Genomic DNA, 12,311 nt, shown 5'->3' with positions numbered 1-12,311 from the left:
ACAGGGCAGTCAGTTATCCCGGAAACAGGGTGATCAGTTACCCTGGAAACAGGGCAGTCAGTTACCCCGGAAACAGGGCAGTCAGTTACCCTGGAAACAGGGCAGTCAGTTATCCCGGAAACAGGGCAGTCAGTTACCCTGGAAACTGGGCAGTCAGTTACTCTGGAAACAGGGCAGTCAGTCATCCCGGAAACAGGGTTATCAGTTACCCTGGAAACAGGGCAGTCAGTTACCCCGGAAACAGGGCAGTCAGTTACCCTGGAAACTGGGCAGTCAGTTACCCTGGAAACAGGGCAGTCAGTTATCCCGGAAACAGGGTGATCAGTTACCCTGGAAACAGGGCAGTCAGTTATCCCGGAAACAGGGCAGTCAGTTATCCCGGAAATGGGGTGATCAGTTACCCTGGAAACTGGGCAATCAGTTCCCCTGGAAACAGGGCAGTCAGTTACCCCGGAAACAGTGCAGTCAGTTACCCTGGAAACAGGGCAGTCAGTTATCCCGGAAACAGGGCAGTCATTTACCCTTGAAAAAGTGTATTCATGTACTCTGGAAACTGGGCAGTCAGTTACCCTGGAAACAGGGCAGTCAGTTACCACCGAAACAGGGCAGTCAGTTACCCTGGAAACTGGGCAGTCAGTTACCCTGGAAACAGGGCAGTCAGTTATCCCGGAAACAGGGTTATCAGATACCCTGGAAACAGGGCAGTCAGTTATCCCGGAAACAGAGCAGTCAGTTACTTGGAAACAGGGCAGTCAGTTACCCTGGAAACAGGGAAGTCAGTTACCCCGAAACTGGGCAGTCAGTCACCCTGGAAACAGGTTAGTCAGTTACCCCGGAAACAGGGTGATCATTTAGCCCGGAAACAGGGCAGTCATTTACCCAGGAAACAGGGCAGTCAGTTACCCCGGAAACTGGGCAGTCAGTTACCCTGGAAACAGGGCAGTCAGTGACCCTGGAAACTGGTTAGTCAGTTACCCCGGAAACAGGGTGATCAGTTTACCCCGGAAACAGGGCAGGCAGTTCCCCTGGAAAGAGGGCAGTCAGTTACCCTGGAAACAGGGCAGTCAGTTAACCTGGAAATAGGGCAGTCAGTTATCCTTGAAACAGGGCAGTCCGTTACCCCGGAAATAGGTAGGTCAGTTATCCCGAAAACAGGGCAGTCAGTTATCCCGGAAATGGGGTGATCAGTTACCCTGGAAACTGGGCAATCAGTTCCCCTGGAAACAGGGCAGTCAGTTACCCCGGAAACAGTGCAGTCAGTTACCCTTGAAACAGGGCAGTCAGTTATCCCGGAAACAGGGCAGTCATTTACCCTTGAAAAAGTGTATTCATGTACTCTGGAAACTGGGCAGTCAGTTACCCTGGAAACAGGGCAGTCAGTTACCACCGAAACAGGGCAGTCAGTTACCCTGGAAACTGGGCAGTCAGTTACCCTGGAAACAGGGCAGTCAGTTATCCCGGAAACAGGGTTATCAGATACCCTGGAAACAGGGCAGTCAGTTATCCCGGAAACAGAGCAGTCAGTTACTTGGAAACAGGGCAGTCAGTTACCCTGGAAACAGGGAAGTCAGTTACCCCGAAACTGGGCAGTCAGTCACCCTGGAAACAGGTTAGTCAGTTACCCCGGAAACAGGGTGATCAGTTACCCCGGAAACAGGGCAGTCATTTACCCAGGAAACAGGGCAGTCTGTTACCCCGGAAACTGGGCAGTCAGTTACCCTGGAAACAGGGCAGTCAGTGACCCTGGAAACTGGTTAGTCAGTTACCCCGGACACAGGGTGATCAGTTACCCCGGAAACAGGGCAGGCAGTTCCCCTGGAAAGAGGGCAGTCAGTTACCCTGGAAACAGGGCAGTCAGTTAACCTGGAAATAGGGCAGTCAGTTATCCTTGAAACAGGGCAGTCCGTTACCCCGGAAATAGGTAGGTCAGTTATCCTGGAAATAGGGCGGTCAGTTACCCCGGAAACAGGGAGATCAGTTACCCTGGAAACAGGGTGGTCAGTGACCCGGGAAACAGGGTGGTCAGTTACACCGGAAACAAGGTGATCAGTTATCCTGGAAACAGGGCGGTCAGTTACCCCGGAAACAGGGTGATCAGTTATCCTGGAAACAGGGCAGTCAGGTAGCCTGGAAACAGGGCAGTCAGTTACCCCGGAAACAGGGCAGTCAGTTATCCCGGAAACAGGGTGATCACTGACCCTGGCATCAGGGCAGTCAGTTACCCCGGAAACAGGGCAGTCAGTTACCCTGGAAACTGGGCAGTCAGTTACCCTGGAAACAGGGTGATCAGTTACCCTGGAAACTGGGCAGTCAGTTACCCTGGAAACAGGGCAGTCAGTTCTCCCGGAAACAGGGCAGTCAGTTATCCCGGAAACAGGGAGATCAGTTACCCTGAAACAGGGCTTTCAGTTATCCTGGAAACAGGGTGGTCAGTGACCCTGGAAACAGGGTGGTCAGTTAACCCGGAAACAGGGTGATCAGATATCCTGGAAACAGGGCGGTCAGTTACCCCGGAAACAGGGCAGTCAGTTACCCCGGAAACAGGGTGATCAGTTATCCTGGAAACAGGGCAGTCAGTTAGCCTGGAAACAGGGCAGTCAGTTATCCCGGAAACAGGGCAGTCAGTTATCCCGGAAACAGGGTGATCAGTTACCCTGGAAACAAGGCAGTCAGTTACCCCGGAAACAGGGCAGTCAGTCACCCTGGAAAAAGGGCAGTCAGTTATCCCGGAAGCAGGGTGATCAGTTCCCCTGGAAACTGGGCAGTCAGTTACCCTGGAAACAGGGCAGTCAGATACCCCGGAAACAGGGCAGTCAGTTACCCTGGAAACTGGGCAGTCAGTTAACCCGGAAACAGGGCAGTCAGTTATCCCGGAAAAAGGGTGATCAGTTACCCCGTAAACTGGGCAGTCAGTTACCCTGGAAAGAGGGCAGTCAGTTACCCCGGAAACAGGGTGATCAGATATCCTGGAAACAGGGCGGTCAGTTACCCCGGAAACAGGGCAGTCAGTTACCCCGGAAACAGGGTGATCAGTTATCCTGGAAACAGGGCAGTCAGTTAGCCTGGAAACAGGGCAGTCAGTTATCCCGGAAACAGGGCAGTCAGTTATCCCGGAAACAGGGTGATCAGTTACCCTGGAAACAGGGCAGTCAGTTACCCCGGAAACAGGGCAGACAGTCACCCTGGAAAAAGGGCAGTCAGTCATCCCGGAAGAAGGGTGATCAGTTATCCAGTAAACAGGGCAGTCAGTTATCCTGGAAACGGGGCAGTCAGTTATCCCGGAAACAGGGCAGTCAGTTATCCTGGAAACAGGGTGATCAGTTACCCTGGAAACAGGGCAGTCAGTTACCCCGGAAACAGGGCAGTCAGTTACCCTGGAAACAGGGCAGTCAGTGATCCCGGAAACAGGGCAGTCAGTTACCCTGGAAACTGGGCAGTCAGTTACTCTGGAAACAGGGCAGTCAGTCATCCCGGAAACAGGGTTATCAGTTACCCAGGAAACAGGGCAGTCAGTTACCCCGGAAACAGGGCAGTCAGTTACCCTGGAAACTGGGCTGTCAGTTACCCTGGAAACAGGGCAGTCAGTTATCCCGGAAACAGGGTGATCAGTTACCCTGGAAACAGGGCAGTCAGTTATCCCGGAAACAGGGCAGTCAGTTATCCCGGAAATAGGGTGATCAGTTACCCTGGAAACTGGGCAATCAGTTCCCCTGGAAACAGGGCAGTCAGTTACCCCGGAAACAGTGCAGTCAGTTACCCTGGAAACAGGGCAGTCAGTTATCCCGGAAACAGGGCAGTCATTTACCCTGGAAAAAGGGTATTCAGTTACTCTGGAAACTGGGCAGTCAGTTACCCTGGAAACAGGGCACTCAGTTACCACCGAAACAGGGCAGTCAGTTACCCTGGAAACTGGGCAGTCAGTTACCCTGGAAACAGGGCAGTCAGTTATCCCGGAAACAGAGCAGTCAGTTACTTGGAAACAGGGCAGTCAGTTACCCCGGAAACAGGGCAGTCAGTTATCCCGGAAACAGGGTGATCACTGACCCTGGCATCAGGGCAGTCAGTTACCCCGGAAACAGGGCAGTCAGTTACCCTGGAAACTGGGCAGTCAGTTACCCTGGAAACAGGGTGATCAGTTACCCTGGAAACTGGGCAGTCAGTTACCCTGGAAACAGGGCAGTCAGTTCTCCCGGAAACAGGGCAGTCAGTTATCCCGGAAACAGGGAGATCAGTTACCCTGAAACAGGGCTTTCAGTTAACCTGGAAACAGGGCGGACAGTTATCCAGTAAACAGGGCAGTCAGTTATCCCGCAAACAGGGCAGTCAGTTATCCTGGAAACAGGGCAGTCAGTTCTCCCGGAAACAGGGCAGTCAGTTATCCCGCAAACAGGGTGATCAGTTACCCTGCAAACAGGGCAGTCAGTTATCCCAGAAACAGGGTGATCAGTTACCCTGGAAACAGGGCAGTCAGTTACCCTGGAAACAGGGTGGTCAGTTACCCTGGAAACTGGGCAGTCAGTTACCCTGGAAACAGGGTGATCATTTACCCTGGAAACTGGGCAGTCAGTTAACCTGGAAACAGGGCAGTCAGTTCTCCCGGAAACAGGGCAGTCAGTTATCCCGGAAACAGGGAGATCAGTTACCCTGAAACAGGTCTTTCAGTTATCCTGGAAACAGGGTGGTCAGTGACCCTGGAAACAGGGTGGTCAGTTACCCCGGAAACAGGGTGATCAGATATCCTGGAAACAGGGCGGTCAGTTACCCCGGAAACAGGGCAGTCAGTTACCCCGGAAACAGGGTGATCAGTTATCCTGGAAAATAGGGCAGTCAGTTAGCCTGGAAACAGGGCAGTCAGTTATCCCGGAAACAGGGCAGTCAGTTATCCCGGAAACAGGGTGATCAGTTATCCTGGAAACAAGACAGTCAGTTACCCCGGAAACAGGGCAGTCAGTCACCCTGGAAAAAGGGCAGTCAGTTATCCCGGAAGCAGGGTGATCAGTTATCCAGTCAACAGGGCAGTCAGTTATCCTGGAAACAGGGCAGTCAGTTATCCCGGAAACAGGGCAGTCAGTTATCCCGGAAACAGGGTGATCAGTTACCCTGGAAACAGGGCAGTCAGTTACCCCGGAAACAGGGCAGTCAGTTACCCTGGAAACAGGGCAGTCAGTTATCCCGGAAACAGGGCAGTCAGTTACCCTGGAAACTGGGCAGTCAGTTACTCTGGAAACAGGGCAGTCAGTCATCCCGGAAACAGGGTTATCAGTTACCCTGGAAACAGGGCAGTCAGTTACCCCGGAAACAGGGCAGTCAGTTACCCTGGAAACTGGGCAGTCAGTTACCCTGGAAACAGGGCAGTCAGTTATCCCGGAAACAGGGTGATCAGTTACCCTGGAAACAGGGCAGTCAGTTATCCCGGAAACAGGGCAGTCAGTTATCCCGGAAATGGGGTGATCAGTTACCCTGGAAACTGGGCAATCAGTTCCCCTGGAAACAGGGCAGTCAGTTACCCCGGAAACAGTGCAGTCAGTTACCCTGGAAACAGGGCAGTCAGTTATCCCGGAAACAGGGCAGTCATTTACCCTTGAAAAAGTGTATTCATGTACTCTGGAAACTGGGCAGTCAGTTACCCTGGAAACAGGGCAGTCAGTTACCACCGAAACAGGGCAGTCAGTTACCCTGGAAACTGGGCAGTCAGTTACCCTGGAAACAGGGCAGTCAGTTATCCCGGAAACAGGGTTATCAGATACCCTGGAAACAGGGCAGTCAGTTATCCCGGAAACAGAGCAGTCAGTTACTTGGAAACAGGGCAGTCAGTTACCCTGGAAACAGGGAAGTCAGTTACCCCGAAACTGGGCAGTCAGTCACCCTGGAAACAGGTTAGTCAGTTACCCCGGAAACAGGGTGATCATTTAGCCCGGAAACAGGGCAGTCATTTACCCAGGAAACAGGGCAGTCAGTTACCCCGGAAACTGGGCAGTCAGTTACCCTGGAAACAGGGCAGTCAGTGACCCTGGAAACTGGTTAGTCAGTTACCCCGGAAACAGGGTGATCAGTTTACCCCGGAAACAGGGCAGGCAGTTCCCCTGGAAAGAGGGCAGTCAGTTACCCTGGAAACAGGGCAGTCAGTTAACCTGGAAATAGGGCAGTCAGTTATCCTTGAAACAGGGCAGTCCGTTACCCCGGAAATAGGTAGGTCAGTTATCCCGAAAACAGGGCAGTCAGTTATCCCGGAAATGGGGTGATCAGTTACCCTGGAAACTGGGCAATCAGTTCCCCTGGAAACAGGGCAGTCAGTTACCCCGGAAACAGTGCAGTCAGTTACCCTTGAAACAGGGCAGTCAGTTATCCCGGAAACAGGGCAGTCATTTACCCTTGAAAAAGTGTATTCATGTACTCTGGAAACTGGGCAGTCAGTTACCCTGGAAACAGGGCAGTCAGTTACCACCGAAACAGGGCAGTCAGTTACCCTGGAAACTGGGCAGTCAGTTACCCTGGAAACAGGGCAGTCAGTTATCCCGGAAACAGGGTTATCAGATACCCTGGAAACAGGGCAGTCAGTTATCCCGGAAACAGAGCAGTCAGTTACTTGGAAACAGGGCAGTCAGTTACCCTGGAAACAGGGAAGTCAGTTACCCCGAAACTGGGCAGTCAGTCACCCTGGAAACAGGTTAGTCAGTTACCCCGGAAACAGGGTGATCAGTTACCCCGGAAACAGGGCAGTCATTTACCCAGGAAACAGGGCAGTCTGTTACCCCGGAAACTGGGCAGTCAGTTACCCTGGAAACAGGGCAGTCAGTGACCCTGGAAACTGGTTAGTCAGTTACCCCGGACACAGGGTGATCAGTTACCCCGGAAACAGGGCAGGCAGTTCCCCTGGAAAGAGGGCAGTCAGTTACCCTGGAAACAGGGCAGTCAGTTAACCTGGAAATAGGGCAGTCAGTTATCCTTGAAACAGGGCAGTCCGTTACCCCGGAAATAGGTAGGTCAGTTATCCTGGAAATAGGGCGGTCAGTTACCCCGGAAACAGGGAGATCAGTTACCCTGGAAACAGGGTGGTCAGTGACCCGGGAAACAGGGTGGTCAGTTACACCGGAAACAAGGTGATCAGTTATCCTGGAAACAGGGCGGTCAGTTACCCCGGAAACAGGGTGATCAGTTATCCTGGAAACAGGGCAGTCAGGTAGCCTGGAAACAGGGCAGTCAGTTACCCCGGAAACAGGGCAGTCAGTTATCCCGGAAACAGGGTGATCACTGACCCTGGCATCAGGGCAGTCAGTTACCCCGGAAACAGGGCAGTCAGTTACCCTGGAAACTGGGCAGTCAGTTACCCTGGAAACAGGGTGATCAGTTACCCTGGAAACTGGGCAGTCAGTTACCCTGGAAACAGGGCAGTCAGTTCTCCCGGAAACAGGGCAGTCAGTTATCCCGGAAACAGGGAGATCAGTTACCCTGAAACAGGGCTTTCAGTTATCCTGGAAACAGGGTGGTCAGTGACCCTGGAAACAGGGTGGTCAGTTAACCCGGAAACAGGGTGATCAGATATCCTGGAAACAGGGCGGTCAGTTACCCCGGAAACAGGGCAGTCAGTTACCCCGGAAACAGGGTGATCAGTTATCCTGGAAACAGGGCAGTCAGTTAGCCTGGAAACAGGGCAGTCAGTTATCCCGGAAACAGGGCAGTCAGTTATCCCGGAAACAGGGTGATCAGTTACCCTGGAAACAAGGCAGTCAGTTACCCCGGAAACAGGGCAGTCAGTCACCCTGGAAAAAGGGCAGTCAGTTATCCCGGAAGCAGGGTGATCAGTTCCCCTGGAAACTGGGCAGTCAGTTACCCTGGAAACAGGGCAGTCAGATACCCCGGAAACAGGGCAGTCAGTTACCCTGGAAACTGGGCAGTCAGTTAACCCGGAAACAGGGCAGTCAGTTATCCCGGAAAAAGGGTGATCAGTTACCCCGTAAACTGGGCAGTCAGTTACCCTGGAAAGAGGGCAGTCAGTTACCCCGGAAACAGGGTGATCAGATATCCTGGAAACAGGGCGGTCAGTTACCCCGGAAACAGGGCAGTCAGTTACCCCGGAAACAGGGTGATCAGTTATCCTGGAAACAGGGCAGTCAGTTAGCCTGGAAACAGGGCAGTCAGTTATCCCGGAAACAGGGCAGTCAGTTATCCCGGAAACAGGGTGATCAGTTACCCTGGAAACAGGGCAGTCAGTTACCCCGGAAACAGGGCAGACAGTCACCCTGGAAAAAGGGCAGTCAGTCATCCCGGAAGAAGGGTGATCAGTTATCCAGTAAACAGGGCAGTCAGTTATCCTGGAAACGGGGCAGTCAGTTATCCCGGAAACAGGGCAGTCAGTTATCCTGGAAACAGGGTGATCAGTTACCCTGGAAACAGGGCAGTCAGTTACCCCGGAAACAGGGCAGTCAGTTACCCTGGAAACAGGGCAGTCAGTGATCCCGGAAACAGGGCAGTCAGTTACCCTGGAAACTGGGCAGTCAGTTACTCTGGAAACAGGGCAGTCAGTCATCCCGGAAACAGGGTTATCAGTTACCCAGGAAACAGGGCAGTCAGTTACCCCGGAAACAGGGCAGTCAGTTACCCTGGAAACTGGGCTGTCAGTTACCCTGGAAACAGGGCAGTCAGTTATCCCGGAAACAGGGTGATCAGTTACCCTGGAAACAGGGCAGTCAGTTATCCCGGAAACAGGGCAGTCAGTTATCCCGGAAATAGGGTGATCAGTTACCCTGGAAACTGGGCAATCAGTTCCCCTGGAAACAGGGCAGTCAGTTACCCCGGAAACAGTGCAGTCAGTTACCCTGGAAACAGGGCAGTCAGTTATCCCGGAAACAGGGCAGTCATTTACCCTGGAAAAAGGGTATTCAGTTACTCTGGAAACTGGGCAGTCAGTTACCCTGGAAACAGGGCACTCAGTTACCACCGAAACAGGGCAGTCAGTTACCCTGGAAACTGGGCAGTCAGTTACCCTGGAAACAGGGCAGTCAGTTATCCCGGAAACAGAGCAGTCAGTTACTTGGAAACAGGGCAGTCAGTTACCCCGGAAACAGGGCAGTCAGTTATCCCGGAAACAGGGTGATCACTGACCCTGGCATCAGGGCAGTCAGTTACCCCGGAAACAGGGCAGTCAGTTACCCTGGAAACTGGGCAGTCAGTTACCCTGGAAACAGGGTGATCAGTTACCCTGGAAACTGGGCAGTCAGTTACCCTGGAAACAGGGCAGTCAGTTCTCCCGGAAACAGGGCAGTCAGTTATCCCGGAAACAGGGAGATCAGTTACCCTGAAACAGGGCTTTCAGTTATCCTGGAAACAGGGTGGTCAGTGACCCTGGAAACAGGGTGGTCAGTTAACCCGGAAACAGGGTGATCAGATATCCTGGAAACAGGGCGGTCAGTTACCCCGGAAACAGGGCAGTCAGTTACCCCGGAAACAGGGTGATCAGTTATCCTGGAAACAGGGCAGTCAGTTAGCCTGGAAACAGGGCAGTCAGTTATCCCGGAAACAGGGCAGTCAGTTATCCCGGAAACAGGGTGATCAGTTACCCTGGAAACAAGGCAGTCAGTTACCCCGGAAACAGGGCAGTCAGTCACCCTGGAAAAAGGGCAGTCAGTTATCCCGGAAGCAGGGTGATCAGTTCCCCTGGAAACTGGGCAGTCAGTTACCCTGGAAACAGGGCAGTCAGATACCCCGGAAACAGGGCAGTCAGTTACCCTGGAAACTGGGCAGTCAGTTAACCCGGAAACAGGGCAGTCAGTTATCCCGGAAAAAGGGTGATCAGTTACCCCGTAAACTGGGCAGTCAGTTACCCTGGAAAGACGGCAGTCAGTTACCCCGGAAACAGGGTGATCAGATATCCTGGAAACAGGGCGGTCAGTTACCCCGGAAACAGGGCAGTCAGTTACCCCGGAAACAGGGTGATCAGTTATCCTGGAAACAGGGCAGTCAGTTAGCCTGGAAACAGAGCAGTCAGTTATCCCGGAAACAGGGCAGTCAGTTATCCCGGAAACAGGGTGATCAGTTACCCTGGAAACAGGGCAGTCAGTTACCCCGGAAACAGGGCAGACAGTCACCCTGGAAAAAGGGCAGTCAGTTATCCCGGAAGAAGGGTGATCAGTTATCCAGTAAACAGGGCAGTCAGTTATCCTGGAAACAGGGCAGTCAGTTATCCCGGAAACAGGGCAGTCAGTTATCCTGGAAACAGGGTGATCAGTTACCCTGGAAACAGGGCAGTCAGTTACCCCGGAAACAGGGCAGTCAGTTACCCTGGAAACAGGGCAGTCAGTTATCCCGGAAACAGGGCAGTCAGTTACCCTGGAAACTGGGCAGTCAGTTACTCTGGAAACAGGGCAGTCAGTCATCCCGGAAACAGGGTTATCAGTTACCCAGGAAACAGGGCAGTCAGTTACCCCGGAAACAGGGCAGTCAGTTACCCTGGAAACTGGGCTGTCAGTTACCCTGGAAACAGGGCAGTCAGTTATCCCGGAAACAGGGTGATCAGTTACCCTGGAAACAGGGCAGTCAGTTATCCCGGAAACAGGGCAGTCAGTTATCCCGGAAATAGGGTGATCAGTTACCCTGGAAACTGGGCAATCAGTTCCCCTGGAAACAGGGCAGTCAGTTACCCCGGAAACAGTGCAGTCAGTTACCCTGGAAACAGGGCAGTCAGTTATCCCGGAAACAGGGCAGTCATTTACCCTGGAAAAAGGGTATTCAGTTACTCTGGAAACTGGGCAGTCAGTTACCCTGGAAACAGGGCACTCAGTTACCACCGAAACAGGGCAGTCAGTTACCCTGGAAACTGGGCAGTCAGTTACCCTGGAAACAGGGCAGTCAGTTATCCCGGAAACAGAGCAGTCAGTTACTTGGAAACAGGGCAGTCAGTTACCCTGCTAAAAGGGAAGTCAGTTACCCCGGAAACTGGGCAGTCAGTCACCCTGGAAACAGGTTATTCAGTTACCCCGGAAACAGGGTGATCAGTTACCCCGGAAACAGGGCAGTCAGTTCCCCTGGAAACAGGGCAGTCAATTACCCTGGAAACAGGGCAGTCAGTTATCCTGGAAACAGGGCAGTTAGTTATCCCGGAAACAGGGTTTTAAGTTACCCTGGAAACTGGGCGGTCAGTTACCCCGGAAACAGGGCAGTCAGTTATCCTGGAAACAGGGTGATCATTTACACTGGAAAGTGGGCAGTCAGTTACCCTGGAAACAGGGCAGTCAGTTATCCAGGAAACAGGGTGATAAGTTACCCTGGAAACTGGGCGGTCAGTTACCCCGGAAACAGGGCAGTCAGTTATCCTGGAAACAGGGTGATCATTTACACTGGAAATTGGGCAGTCAGTTACCCTGGAAACAGGGCAGTCAGTTATCCAGGAAACAGGGCAGACAGTTATCCTGGAAATAGGGCGGTCCGTTACCCCGGAAATAGGGCGGTCAGTTGTCCTGGAAACAGGGCGGTCAGTTACCCCGGAAACAGGGCAGTCAGTTATCCTTGAAACAGGGCAGTCAGTTATCCTGGAAACAGGGTGATCAGTTACCCTGGAAACTGGGCAGTCAGTTACCCTGGAAACAGGGTGATCAGTTACCCTGGAAACTGGGCATTCAGTTACCCTGGAAACAGGGCATTCAGTAACCCTGGAAATTGGGCGGTCAGTTACCCTGGAAACAGGGCAGTCAGTTATCCCGGAAACAGGGTTATCAGTTACCCAGGAAACAGGGCAGTCAGTTATCCCGGAAACAGGGCAGTCAGTTATCCCGGAAATAGGGTGATCAGTTACCCTGGAAACTGGGCAATCAGTTCCCCTGGAAACAGGGCAGTCAGTTACCCCGGAAACAGAGTAGTCAGTTACCCTGGAAACAGGGCAGTCAGTTATCCCGGAAACAGGGTGATCAGTTACCCTGGAAACAGGGCAGTCAGTTAGCCTGGAAACAGGGCAGTCAGTTATCCCGGAAACAGGGCAGTCAGTTATCCCGGAAACAGGGCAGTCAGTTACCCTGGAAAAAGGGCAGTCAGTTATCCCGGAAGAAGTGTGATCAGTTACCCTGGAAACTGGGCAGTCAGTTACCCTGGAAACAGGGCAGTCAGTTACTCCGGAAACAGGGCAGTCAGTTACCCTGGAAACTGGGCAGTCAGTTACCCTGGAAACAGGGGAGTCAGTTATCCCGGAAACAGGTTGATCAGTTACCCTGGAAACAGGGCCGTCAGTTATCCCGAAAACAGGGCAGTCAGTTATCCTGGAAAAAGGGTGATCAGTTACCCTGGAAACTGGGCAGTCAGTTACCCTGGAAACAGGGCAGTCA

The sequence above is a fragment of the Heterodontus francisci genome, chromosome 23, assembly GCF_036365525.1.
Source record: "Heterodontus francisci isolate sHetFra1 chromosome 23, sHetFra1.hap1, whole genome shotgun sequence".
NCBI lineage: Eukaryota > Metazoa > Chordata > Chondrichthyes > Heterodontiformes > Heterodontidae > Heterodontus > Heterodontus francisci.
Note: the sequence above shows the minus strand (reverse complement) of the source record.